At 40.5% G+C, this 14,716-nt stretch overlaps 1 protein-coding gene across 3 annotated transcripts in view; it reads left to right on the top strand.

Annotated features, from left to right (window-relative positions):
* Positions 1-13,919, top strand: part of LOC130923319 (homeobox protein Meis1) — a 166,035-nt gene extending 152,116 nt beyond the window's left edge. Inside the window, exon 12 of one of the 3 annotated variants that reach the window (XM_057848950.1) lies at positions 7,152-13,919. The gene's annotated coding sequence lies outside the window, so the exon portion shown is untranslated. The remainder of the gene's footprint in view (positions 1-7,151) is intronic. The other 2 variants (XM_057848949.1, XM_057848948.1) reach the window with 2 other exon arrangements.
* Positions 13,920-14,716: the final 797 nt, after the last annotated feature.

Below are 14,716 nucleotides of genomic sequence, written 5' to 3'. Positions count from 1 at the left end.
AGGTTATTAATGATGAGCTTTTTAACTATACAGTACACAATATTGTATCTCCTTGTGATTATGTCCTTCAGTATGCAATGTTCACCCGTGCTGCATTTTCAATTCTGATGTCATAGCAAAAATCTTTGGTTCAGATCACTATTTCTTGTCAACTTAGCGAGGTGTCCAATTTTTCGTCAAGGTGAATTACAAATTTCAAATTCAATTATTCAGATTCAACTTTCAATGCAATGATTCAAATCGAACAATGCCACTTCCAAAATGACGTTATTCAATTCTAGCGTTTCAGATTGAGTTTAGAAATTCACATTCAGTCTCTGATGCAGTGTTGATTATGGCAGCATCGTATTTTGGAAGAGAATACTTACAGTGCTGGCCAAAAGTATTGGCACCCCTGCAATTCTGTCAGATAATGCTGAATTTCTACCAGAAAATGATTGCAATTACAAATGCTTTGGTGGTAAAATCTTCATTTATTTTTGCCTGCAATGAAAAAACAAAAAAGAGGGGGGGGGGGGGGGGGGGGGGGGATTAAATCATTATCATTTTACACAAAAGTCCAAAAATAAGCCAGACAAAAGTATTGGCTCCCTTGATAAAATCATGTGACGCTTCTCTAATTTGTGTAATTAACAGCACCTGTTACTTTATCTGTGGCACATAACAGGTTCTGGCAGTAACGAAGTCACATTTGCAGCCAGTTAAAATGGGTTAAAGTCAACTCAACCTCTGTCCTGTGTCCTTGTGTGTACCACATTGAGCATGGAGAACAGAAAGAAGACCAAAGAACTGTATGAGGACTTGAGAAGAAATACTGTAAGGAGGCACAGGCAATCTCAAGACTACAAGTCCATCTCCAAAGAACTGAATGTTCCTGTGTCTACTGTGCGCAGTGTCATCAATAAGTGTAAAGCCCAAGGCACTGTGGCTAACCTCCCTAGATGTGGACGGAAAGGAAAAATTGACGAGAGATTTCAACGAACAATTGTGCGGATGGTGGATAAAGAACCTCGACGAACATCCCAAAAAGTTCAAGCGGTCCGAGGATACAACAGTGCCCACCCGTACCATCCGTCGGCGTCTGAATGAAAAGGGACTCAATGGTAGGATACCCAGGAAGACCCACTTCTGACCCAGAGACATAAAAAAGCCAGGCTGGAGTTTGCCAAAACTTTCCTGAGAAAGCCAAAAATGTTTTGGAAGAATGTTCTCTGGTCAGATGAGACAAAAGCAGAACACTTTTGGGAAAAGGCATCAACATAGAGTTTACAGGAAAAAAAAAGTAGGCCTTCAAGAAAAGAACACGGTCCCAACAGTCAAACATGGTGGGGGTTCCCTGATGTTTTGGGGTTGCTTTTCAGCCTCTGGCACTGGACTGCTTGACCGTGTGCATGGCATTATGAAGACAGCACTGTAGTGGCCAGCAATGAGCCCTGACCTGAATTCCATAGAACACCTGTGGAGAGATCTGAAAATGGCACCCTTCAAATCTCAGAGACCTGGAGCAGTTGGCCAAAGAAGAATGGTCTAAAATTCCAGCAAAAACTCATTGATGGATACCGGAAGCAGTTGTTGGCATTTATCTTGTCTAAAGGTTGTGCTACCAAGTACTAGGCTGAGGGTGCCAATACTTTTGTGTGGCCCATTTTTGTGTAAAATGATAATGATTGAAGTTTTTTTTATTCTCTTTTGTGTTTTTTCATTGCAAGCAAAATAAATGAAGATATTACTACCAAAGCATTTGCAATTGCAATCATTTTCTGGGAGAACTTGGGCATTATCTGACAGACCTGCAGGGGTGCCAATACTTTTGGCCAGCACTGTATTAGTCATATTTTCGTCATCTTTGTCTAGTTGTAGTTGATGAAGCATCATACAAATTCCTTCTAGCTTTACTCAAATTGTTTTCGTCTGCAAAATTAAAGTTTCAGTCTGAAAAAAAGAATAAAGGTTTTCAAAAATTGGTGCTGACCATAGGCAGACGAGGACATCTATTAGTGTCTATAAGTGTAACAGACCTGTGTGCGCCCGTTACACAAGGACAACTTAGTGATGATAGTACACACTCAGCAAGAAAAGCAGTACATTATTTTCAACCTGAAAGCCACGTAAAAAATAGGTTGTCCGAGCGTTTAAGAGGATAATCGACATGCAAAATGGATATACTAATGCTAACACAAAGAGTCACATTGTGTGTGAAATGATCACTCAGCACAGACCTTTAGTGGCTAAAGCAACATTGCATATTCTCTTGCCAAGATCGGAAAACAAATCTTACCATGTCTTTCCAAACAAGCAAGATGGAGCGCAGCCTAGCTTGAAACACATCCTGAACTACGGCGAGGATAGTGAGGGAGAAGCGCAGCACGGCTCACACAAGTGACGCAACGCAAACGCACTCCACGTACAATATAAAAATGTCACGCCGACAGAAACGATGTCGCTTTTTCGTGTCATTGTCGTCTCGTCGGACGAAATCTGGCCTTCGTCTCGTTACGTTCTAGTCTCCCCGGTCACATTTTTAGCTCATCGTCATGAGAAAATGTTTGTCAACGAAATATTTTCATTCTTGTAATTGTTGACGAAAACTACACCGCTCTGGTGGCACAAATATCAGCTGATATTGAAAATCAAGGATTTTCTCATCCACGTTTTTTTTTAACCATACTAGTTTTCCTCCACAGTGGATGGGATTTGCGGATTATTTCTGACATTTAAGATCAGTAATTGCGTCCCCCCTCTATCTAACGTTTCCTCACTTTATGGTTCTTCTCAGTAGGTCAGTTTCTTCAATATATCTCTTATTTTCTCTCTCTCCCTCGCTCGCTCACTCATCCCAGGGCCAAATGGACTCCCACGTCATTCCGGGACGTTCTGTACAGCATACGGTGAGCGGTCGCCGGGGTCGTCTCGTGTTCAGAAATGGCGCACGTGAACGTCTCGGAAATATAAACACGTGAAATGTTTGCGAGTGAGCGCGGTTGTACGTATATGAACATACGTGTGTGTGTGTGTGTGCGGTAATAGGATTACCGATGGCACGGGGAGGGGAACGCAAACTAGTGCAAAAAATGGATGAGGAGGAGGCGGAGGTAGCCAGCAGGCTATGGAGCTTAGCTGGGCCTAATTGACTAGATCCAAATTAAATATGCCGTCAGCGGAGGTGTGACCAATGGATTTGACTTATTCAGTTTACCAAAATGGACGCCATTAACCCCTACGCCGAGTGTGGCGCAATTTAGGAAAAACAAAGAATCTGATGTTGAGGAGACGCAGTCATATTTTGTGCGTCGGGCGTGTCCGAACGCTCGCTCGCTCGCTCGCTCTCTCTCCTCCTCCGCGGTAGCAGCTGCTCGCCTTCCCAGTAGACCTCGCTTTAAACAGCCTCAATTTGCCTGCTCAATCCCGTAATTGGGCCACCAGAGGAATCCTGGGCCAGCGAAGACGAGGAAGGAAGAAACATGCAGCGAGGGAGGGAGGAGGAGGGAAAGATGGAACGGACCAAAGGGAGGAAAAAAGGGGGGCTTACAGCTTCATCAGCTTGGATTGGTGGCATCTTTTCTAGGTCAATTAAACGATGAAAGTCTTTTGTGAGCAATTAAATTAATAGTGTATGATGATGGAGGGGGTGGACAAGCTTCATTATGTATTAGAAGCATTTTTCATTAGGCCAAGCTTCTTCTTTTTCATGACGACATTCAAGCCAATTAGTGACGTTCCACTTGGATCCCCCTCCTTGTGAAACAATACACCTGTCAGCATACACGAAGTCCAGCAAACCAAGCAGAAGCCGACAACACCCCCCCCCCCCCCCCCTTTTTTTTTTTTTTTTTTTTTTGTTTAACGGCGCCGAGGTGACTCGCATGTCACCTTTGGCCCCATTCGCCGTCGGCCACACGACCCCTCCCGGCGTCCAATTCCGGACCTAATTTGCTTCTCTTATTATGCAAAATTAGTTGTGGATGAACAAAAATTTGGATTAGGATAGATTTGCCCAAACTACTTTACCCACAGATGCTAGTTAGATTTGTTTTCAAAAATTCATATATCAATTATTCCCCCAGACATTCAACTTATATGTGTAAATTGTTTAAACAATTTAGTGGTTATTAAGATATTTTTCAAGTATATTTTGAATTGAATTGAATTAACTAACAACTGACTTATTTGTTATAATTTTTCAGTTATAAAGCATTGAACGTTTAAATACTTCCGATCATTTTCTGATTCTTTCCCCCCCCCCCTATTTTTGCCCTGGCGTTCATCTAATTTTGGAGAGACAGCGAGAACCAAAAGTTGTATTTGCCATGTGGCAAAATTGATTTTGGTATGTGTCATTTTTTCGGTATGTGGCAAAATGGATTTTGGTTTAAAATGAATGGAAAATTTGGACGCGCATAGCCGTCAATGGCAAAGCCTTACTTGGGTGCCAGTTGAATGTCAATGCGCTCTAATGGTAAGTGTATAAATTAAAAAAAATCGCAGCCACACGTTTTTCTGCCATTTAAAATGAATGGAAAATTTGGACCTGCATAGCCGTCAATGGCATGGACGTGCACGGCCTGCAAATATGCCATTTACCCAAAAAAAAAAAAAAATGCACATACCAAAAATAATGCCAAAACCAAAATCAATTTTGCCACATGGCAAATACCACTTTTCATTCTCGGCCCTGCTGTGATTTTGAGGATCTGCCGTTATGGAGTACTGATCCGATAACTGGGCAATAAATGAAGGAAGGAAACCAGCACATCCAAATGTCAAATATTTCCATTTTACAGAAATGATCACTCTTGGGTCATAGACTTCAGAATGATATTGACGGGACACGGGGCGGGGCCGATTAATAGGGGACCTGCATTGTTGGCGTGGCCGTCAAAGCTGACCGAGTGGAATCATAGACAGAAATGTTTTCGTTCAAAACAACGTGTTTTCGTTTCTTTATAGATATGGACACAAAACAGTCTCAATTCTTGGTTAAAAGCAAAAAAAAAACAAAAAAAAACGTGCGGTTAGCATTTATTTTACGTAAATATGTCGAAGAATGATGCTAGTCTGTTAGACAAAGTGGCGGCACCCTTGCAACAAATAGCTTTTTACGTTGAAAATTCTTGTGAAAAAAACGAAAAATACAATAATGACCTTGAATCCTCAAATAAATCACTCCTGAGACAATACTTCCTGTTTGTATGCGGCACAGCTTTCGCACATTTTCAACATAAATCCGGCGTTGGATCGCCATGTGTGTCGCAGCGACCGACTGCGGATGCGAATTTTTATTATTTTAAATGATTTTGTTTTTTTGTATTTTATTTAGTACTGTTATTATTTTGTTGTTGTTGAATACTCTTTTGGACATTTTGCACCCGGTAGCACCTTCTCGAGCGGTGCCCGTAAAGCCCCCGAGTCTTTTGAGCCTTTTGTCCGGCCGCCATCATTAAGCGCAAATTTGTTGACCCCGGGCCGAGGGGTGGAGACGCGGCCCCGCCTCCCCGCCCTCAACTTCCCTTTCCGCTGGATGAACTTTTACTGTTAATGAAGGGCGTCCCGGCGGGGACCCGTATTGTCCGCGTGAATGCTCGTCCCTGTTGATTCGCCCCCTGCGGAATCCCGACCGGAATGCCTTAAAGCTGCCGTATTGATTGGCTTATTAGTGGAAAACCTTATTAGCCATTTGTGCTCCTTCAAGCTTCTTTATTGGAACTCAACTCATGACATTGACTCAACGCGTTCGCCGTCTCCTTCTTGTTAAGCGTGTTCAAAATATGGATTTTTCTTTTATTGCGGCATTTACATGCTAGGCCTTGGCACCGGAGGTGACTTTTTATAACAGGAAAACACTCTTAAATGGGATTTTCCAAAGTGAAACAGGCGGCCGACGGGATCGCATCAAGTCGATCGTGCGTATTTGGACGCTAAATTAGCTCCCGCTGCTAAAGAAGCATTAATGACGGCACGGGATTAGCCTCGTTAATAAAAGGTCGGGTGACGTCAGCCCGGCAGCCAATTTGTGCGGGTGATCATGTTGAATTGCCGTTGACAGTAATAGACGTCCAATCTATTTGAACTGGCAGCACTCAATAGAGAGACGGTGAGAACCAAAAGTGGGATCTGCCAAAATGGATTTTGCCATGTAGCATTTTTTTTGCCACATGGCCTAAAAAAATTAAAAATGCCACAAACCAAGCAGAGTAGTCTATATCGGCTTACCCACTGTACAATAATAAAGAAAAACGATGACTAAATAACAGCGGGCTGCTGCGACATGCATCCGCTATCTTTCGCTATCTCGCCCGTTCTCCCATTCTCTCGACTCACTTCCCTTTGTGTCACAGCTCCCCAGTCTGATCGTCTCTTAAGGCGGCCGCGTATAGTTACGGACATTATAATACACAATGAATAGGTTGCTGCTGAACTCTTCACACTCACCTGCCGCTAGTTTGAAAGATTCTTAATAAAAAATCCCATTTGCAAGTTTTATTTTGGTAAGGTGGTGCGCCACAATCTTTTATGTGTGGGGGAAAGCCTGCTTTTTTTTTTTTTTTTTAAACCAGTGCTACAAACTACGGCCACATAATGCTATGGCAGTTATCACATGTATAAAGAACTACATGCGAAATGACAGACTTGCCAGCGTTAGTAAAATCTTGACTTGAATCTATCTTTAAATGACGAAACACTTTTAAAACTTTCACATGTCAAGCAATTGCAATTTTAACAACTTTAACGGTTGATCCACAACATTAAATTAATTGAATGTAGTTTATGAATGGGGACTTGATACTGAAATGGTCGTTTATTTAAGCCTCAGAGGATTTTTGTACACTTTTGGAACTAATGTACAAAACATTCAAAGCAGCTAATAGTGGCACGCTCCTACGTTCTGCCCCTAGCCCTTGCATCTTTTGATTTATATGAAAACAGTCCCTGGAGAAAAAAGTTGCCCATAGGTGAAAAGAAAAGCCAATGGTCACAGCGCCACCTGATGCTTTGGCAGGGAATTGACAGTTTGCAGTTGCATTTATGAACCATTCATGGAGTTTTTTTCCTTCTTATGTGTCATTGATGTTGCACTTAGTAGTGAGTAACAATGACAATGATTTGTTGTGAATGCAAATTCACCCCCCATCCAAATATGTGTGTGTGTCCAGGACTGGCGGGTCCAGCAGGAGGTCCCCGTCACGCAGCGGCGTCTGTCCGGATTTAAGGGGACGGGTTTCCCCTCCATCCCGACCACCTTCCTGCGCACTTCCGAGACCCCTCCCGATTCCTTATTATAACCCGGCCGGTCATCGAGACGCCGGCCGGCGTGAACCGAACCGGACCGCCCCCAGATGGACCGGAACCCCCTTCGCCAACGGTTTTGGAACTCGTTTGAGACTCGCCGTGTCGCTCTTCTTCTTCGGGGACGACCGCGAGGCGAAGGCGAGCGAGGACCAGCCAATGTCTGTAAAACCCGAAAAGGACGTGTAAGCAACCAAAAAAAAAAAAAAAGGTGTCTGGTTGATTTTAAAAAAAAAAAAAAAAAAACGGAAAAAACGAACAATCCATCTAAACACAGCTGAGGGAAAGACATGAAAAGTATGAAACCGTATATGGAGCCGGTTGTTTGGGAAGCAAGCGGAGAGAAGAAATCATGTGTCAAGTGATGCTGGACTCTCACAAGAACTGCTAATTCAACTATTGTAAATGCTATTGTATTGTTCTGCATATTATGTTGTTTCTAATAGAGTTTTTTTTTAAAAAAGGGAAAAAATAAGCTCTCTTCTCATTTTTTGGGGTTTCCTTCCACTTTTTACACCTACACAAACCCTCACCCAATTTCCCAGTTTGGTCTGCCTTGTTCAAAATGCCTCACCCTGGATGGCCTGTCCCTCTGCATTTGTAATCCTTTTCAACTAGGTTAGCTACTCTGAAAGGGAACCTCGACATCTTGCAGCTCCGATTCCAACCGTCACTCTTTTAATCACGTAACACACCTGACACGTTTCTTCACTTCTGTACCACACTCAACTTGGCTCTGGAAGGATGACCGCAAATAATAAAAGATATACTGTACATACAGTATATTAGGGGTGTGACAATATATCGAAATGCTGATGTATCACGATCTCAAAAGTGCGCTCTTGCAAAGAACCGATACACCATTTTAAAAAGGAACCAACAGATTGCTACCTAATTCTTCCACTAGAATGGTGTCTGTGTTAGCGGTGTTAGCCAATCCAATTTGACCGTCAGTGGCACTGAAACGGCATTCGCAGCCAGTTTTCCAGATTTAGGCGGGGTGGGGCATTTGAAGGTCACGTCGTTTTCATTTTAGGACATTTACAGGTTACTACTCATTGATTTTTGAGTCACTTCCAAATTCATTGTGGGACATTATCTGGTCACATCCTGTTCATGAAGCCAAAATCAACAGGAAATGACCCATAAATGCCCCAAAACCAAAGGCAAGTGACCAAAAATCCATTTATTGTACAGTGTTATGAAAAAGTCTCTGAACCTTTTGACATTTCTCCATAAAATCACCATCAAATGTGACCTTTGTCAAAATCACACTGATGAAAAAACAGTGGCTGCTTTAACTAAAACCACCCAAACATTTATAGGTTTTCATATTTTAATGAGGATAGTATGAAAACAATGAGAGAAGAGGGAAAAATAAGTGAACTATATCATTTAATATTTTGTGGCCCCCTCTTTGGCAGCAATAACAACCAGATGCTTCCTGTAGCTGCAGATCAGTCTGGCACATCGATTAGGACTAATCTTGGCCCATTATTCTCTGCAAAGCTGCTGTAGTTCAGATTCCGGGGATGAATTGTTGTCCTTCGGTCATGCTACAGCATCTTTATGGGTTTGAAGTCTGGACTTTGACTTGGCCACTCCAGAAGGTGTATTTTGTTCTTCTGAAACCGTCCTGAAGTTGATTTACTGCTGTGTTTTGGATCATTGTGTTGTTGCAGCATCCAGCTTCAACTGTCTGACAGACGCCCTCAGGTTTTCAAGCAAAACATCCTGACAAACTTTTGAATTCATTCTTCCATTAATGATTGCAAGTTGTCCAGGCCAAGAGAGAGCAAACCGCCCCAAATCATGATGCTCCTTCAACCATGCTTCACTGTGGAGATGAAGTGTTGATGTTGGTGAGCTGTTCCATTTTTCCTCCACACATGACGTTGTGTGTTATTCCCAAACAATTCAACTTTGGTTTCATCAGTACACAAAATATTTTGCCAAAATTTCTGTGGAGTGTGCAAGTGCCTTTTTGCGAACATTAAACGAGCAACAATGTTTTTTTTAGACAGAGTCCTCCCATGAACACCATTCTTTGCCATAGTTTTACATATAGTTGACGTGTGCACAGAGATATTGGACTATGCCAGTGATTTCTCGAAGTCTTTAGCAGACACTCTAGGGTTCTTTTTCTACCTCTCTGAGTATTCTGCGCTGAACTCATCTTTGGTGGAAGGACACTCCTTGGGAGAGAAGCAACAGTGCCAAACACTCTCTCCATTTGTAGGCAATTTCTCTGACTGTCGATTGATGAACATTCAGACTTTTAGAGATGGTTCTGTATCCTTTCCCAGCTTTATACAAATGAACAGTCCTCAACGCAGGTCTTCAGACAGCTCTTTTGACCGAGCCACGATCCACATCAGACAATGCTCTCAACACATTTCTTACCAGGTGTGTGTTTTACAGGGGGCAGGACAGCTTTAAACCACTCATGGGTGATTGAGCACACACCTTACTTAAATTGTTTGGTGATTCTGTAGTTTGCATAATATCCTCATTAAAATATGAAAACCTATAAATGTGTGGGTGGTTGCAGTTCAAGCAGACACTGTTTTTACATCTGTGTGATTGACAAAGTCACATTTGATGGTGATTTTATGCAGAAATGTGAGAAATTCCAAAAGGTTGAGATACTTTTTCATACCACTGTATATTGTAGAATGATTTCCTGACCGATGGACTCGGTCCATTGTTGTATCGCCCTATCATGAGATCATCGTTATTGTGAGCCTAGTAACGTATGGTTCCCAACCCTTATATACATATATTGTATCAATAATCCATTTTATAACATTACAACTACCAAATTTTAAAACTCTGAAAACTCTAATGAAAAAAAATGTAAACATGAAAAATTATGACTTTATTCTCCTAAGAAAACTTACTATAAATGCAACAATAATTCCTTGTTGCCTTTAGTATTCCAGTGAATACTTCTCATCAGATGCCATTGACAGCAAAAGATGTCCAATCCGTTTGAATGGCGTACTGCAAGCAACACGTCACTTTTGCTCATTAATATTCAATGACGTTAGCAATTGTGGCTAGGCGGGTCAACCTCCCGTTTGTCCCTAATAGTAAATGAATGGAAATAGTGTACGAACGACATGTTTACTGAGCTAAACCTACCAATTCTGTCTGAAAAATGATGTCCCTGGTGCCAAATTCAATGGTAAAGATGTGGAAGAGCATACAAATGTTCAGTTAAAGAGATGGCTTGAGTGTCGAGGGCTGGAAAAAGACGAGCCGACCTGATCCAGAGTTTTTTTATTGACAGCTTTTTCTTGTTGAAAAAGGAGAATGTCACTGTCAGTGGAGTAAGGCAATGCACACAAGCGATCCTTTACCATCATATGCCCAGTCTTCCTTATATATTATATCTTCTGGTTGTCTTACGTCTCTGACTGTTCGTGGGGGCAATTTACATTGCTATTTTTATGTACTGATCACAAATGCTATTCGGTGACTGCCAAAGAACACTTTTAATTTTTTCATTAATAACAAATCTTAATTCTATCACTTATTTACACTTCCCCCTTATTAAAGTAATTTTTTTTACAACAGAAAAGGTAGCAGTGGCAGTCACATACCATTTTAATATTATTTTTTAGGTCATTCATTGTCAGACAGAAGCAGCACGGCAAAACGCCATGCTAAAAAGTAAGTAAAAATATCCAAATGGCTTACCTCTTCGTCCTCTGAACGACCATGGCCCCCAACAAAATGTTTACTGCATATGAAATGTGAATGGCTTCACCTTGCTGGTGTTCAACTGGTCTTTTGGACGTCCGCGCAAGTTGATCCATTCTTCACATTTTTTCTTCCGAGTTTTTTGGTTTTCGTTATGAAGAAAACATCCTTTATATGTCTAGAGTCATTTCTACAAGTTCCATAGCAGCAGTGTTTGATCGGCATGTTCTTTTTTGAAAGATTACCGGAGAAAACCAGCAGAAATAACATGGATTGTATGCGAGGCTGTGTCAGTAATGTCCCACTTACGCATTACGATGGCGACGTCGTGGTCTAAAAATAACTTTCATTATTAGGAGTGATCATTCACATTGAGTTCGCTACATTTATGAAAGTGTTTTTTAAAAAAAAATGAGAACAACATACAAAAATCTAGAAAAATCTATTTACGAAAAAATACTACTCAAAGAATTCAAAAAAAAAAAGATTTAAAAAAAAATCACAAAATTAGGACTACAGTACTTTTCCGGCAGAAAAAACTATTATCTTAAAATGATTGTTGTTTTCTCACTTGAGAGAAGACAGAGAAAAAAATATTTTGGAGAGATGGTCTGTTAAAAAAAAAAAAAAAAAAAAGCATTTTCCCCATAAAAGAAATTAAACTAAAAAAAATCCATATACTTCCCGACCAAAACATAAAATCATTTTCATGTATCTATAAGTGTGTTTGCATGTGCTTTGAAGCACTTTAAACATGACACATTTTTAAATAACCACTTTATGTTGTCATAACCCCCGCTGCTTTAAGTGCCATCCGAAATCTATTCTTAATTTAAAAAAAAAAAAAAATCCCATTCAAATAACAAAACGCGTGTGTTTGTATATTGACGGAGACGGTTTTTCTTCCCCTTTTTTTCTTCCCGTGGCGACTTTGCCATCCCGCTGCCTTCAAAATCTTTTCATTATTTCTGAATACACACATTTCTTTTGGAATGTCCAAACAGCGCTGCACGGAAGCAGAGGAGACAAGAGAGAAAAGGCCGTGTTGGAGCACCCCCTGTGGGCAGACTGCGGTAGAGCAACTCCTACTTTACACAAGTCACTCAAATAAAACACGTCAGTCATTATCGTAATGTATAAACATTGAGCCATTGTATTCCTGTTGTGAAGTAATGAATTTAGCCAGTGAAATTCTTAATGAAACACCAAATTACAAGCATGAAAAGTGACATTAACGGCATATTTTAAATGAGCTTTTTGTGAGAAATGAACTGATTGGTTAGTAGTGACGCCAATAGGCGTCCCCAGTTCAAATAAATTGAGGATGAAAAAAAGCAACGTGATTAGATGCCAATTATCGGCAGTGAAAGTATGTATTTTATTTTAGAATTTTTTTTCAGGCGCATATTAACAACTTTTTATGATAGTTCAATGCAATACGCCTCCGTAAATTCACTATTCATGGCTCGTGACACACTTTTCTCTTGATCCGTCTGACTCCAAATGGAATCAAATCTTTGAATAACATCGAATGAATATTTCCCGAAAACGTCTTTGGGCCCGTGAACGTCACACATCGCTGACCTACATTTCTCAAAGGAGTTGGCGACGCTTTCAAAAATGATTTTGAGACGCAGTTTTTTATTTCGGAGGATTCTCGTCGTGTATGAAGTGGTTTTCGTTTGACATTGAACGCATCTTTTGATAACGTGCTCGTATTCAAAGCGCTGTGCGATCGGGGGTTACGTGATTGGATATTGCTGATTCATAAATTCGGCCAAAGTAATTGCGCCCTTTAAGATTTAATAATAATAAAGGTTCAATTATGTTTATTACGATGAAGATTCGTTATTTGCCCTCTCAGAAATATGATAGTGAAGAAACAAATTTGTATCATCCTTAACATTACAGTTGGACAGCAAGTGACTATTTTTGGTAATCAATTTTATTTGTGTGTGTGTGCGTGCGTGCGTGCGTGCGTGCGTGTTAGGACTTTCAAACATTTATAGTGCAAGTGACTTTTTTTTTGTCATTTAAAAAAACAAATATTAAATATTATGATAATAATACCTGTATTTTCAATTATTGATCATGATCGTGTATTCAAATTATTTTTGTGATTGTAAATACATGTATAAGTTAATACAATGCTACTCGGTGACTGCCAAAGAACACTTTTAATTTTTTCATTAATAACAAATCTTAATTCTATCACTTATTTACACTTCCCCCTTACTAAAGTTATTTTTTTTTACAACAGAAAAGGTAGCAGTGGCAGTCACATACCATTTTAATATTATTTTTCAGGTCATTCATTGTCAGACAGAAGCAGCATGGCAAAACGCCATGCTAAAAAGTAAGTAAAAATATCCAAATGGCTTACCTCTTCGTCCTCTGAACGACCATGGCCCCCAACAAAATGTTTAGTTGGTTAGTAGTGACGCCAATAGGCGTCCCCAGTTCAAATAAATTGAGGATGAAAAAAAGCAACGTGATTAGATGCCAATTATCGGCAGTGAAAGTATGTATTTTATTTTAGATTTTTTTTTCAGGCGCATATTAACAACTTTTTATGATAGTTCAATGCAATACGCCTCCGTAAATTCACTATTCATGGCTCGTGACACACTTAAAAAAACTAATAAAAACTAATGACATTAAGATGAATAGAAACAGAAATACACACTGGTTACAGCCCCTAGTAAGACTCTAAAGTTGATTTTTCTTTTTCATAGTATTTAACTCATTGCACGTCATTGATGGCGAGAGATGTACAATTCATATAAACGGGGAAGACAAGCTGGGAATGCTCATGTTTCAGCGCCATTGACGGCGCTAGATGTCCAATCCATATTGACTGGGAGGGGTGAATGAACGTTCCTCCCAGTCTAAATGGATAGGACGTCTAGTGCTGTCAATGGCTGCTATCAAGTTAAATAAGTGCCTTGTAAGGGTTAAAAAAAAAAAAAATTTAAAAGAGAACTTGTTGTCTTGTTTTTTAACTTGGGGGGGGGGGGGGGTACAGTACATGTGTAGCTATTCCATGAAAGAAAAAAAACTTCATAAAACTTTTGTCTCTCAATATTTAAAATAAATGTAGAAATGAAAATTCAATATAATTCTTGATGGGGGGGGGGGGGGGGCGGGCATTCCTAACATTAAAAAAAAAAAAAACATTGTGCCCTGAGAATATACTTAAAAAAAACAAATACTACTAATAAAACATTTTTGCCACAGAAATAAAATCTAACCTGCAGTAAGAGAAATATTCTTGAGAAAAAATTATCCTAGTAGTTTTTTTTGTTTCTTTTTTTTTTTTTAATTTGAACGTAATGCTCCTTTTTTGACTCCCGAATGAGTTATTTTCTAAGTGAAAATATTTGCAGGGAAGAAAAAGTTTTTGCGGAAATTCCTCGCCGAGGTCAAAGGTCAGGCGGCTGCACGGCAGCTGCCTTTGAAACAAAAGGACAAGGCCGAAAAGTGGAGCGAGGCCATTTGGGGTGTCTCCATGGCGACGCCCCCCACCAGATTAACACCCCCCCTCGGGCCCTTGCGGAGATCGTTGCCCCGCCCGCCCGCCCGCATGTTCATTTATCACTGTCGCCACATAATGATCGGCCCTTATTGATGTTTCTAATTGCATTATCTGCCGAGGCCCTGATCAATGGAGGCGGCGGGGGGAGGGGGTCACGGTGCGAGGCGTGCCTCCGACAAGATGGACTACGTG

This window comes from Corythoichthys intestinalis, chromosome 10 (genome assembly GCF_030265065.1).
Source record: "Corythoichthys intestinalis isolate RoL2023-P3 chromosome 10, ASM3026506v1, whole genome shotgun sequence".
Classification (NCBI taxonomy): domain Eukaryota; kingdom Metazoa; phylum Chordata; class Actinopteri; order Syngnathiformes; family Syngnathidae; genus Corythoichthys; species Corythoichthys intestinalis.
Note: the sequence above shows the minus strand (reverse complement) of the source record. Positions and strands in the feature narration are given on the sequence as shown.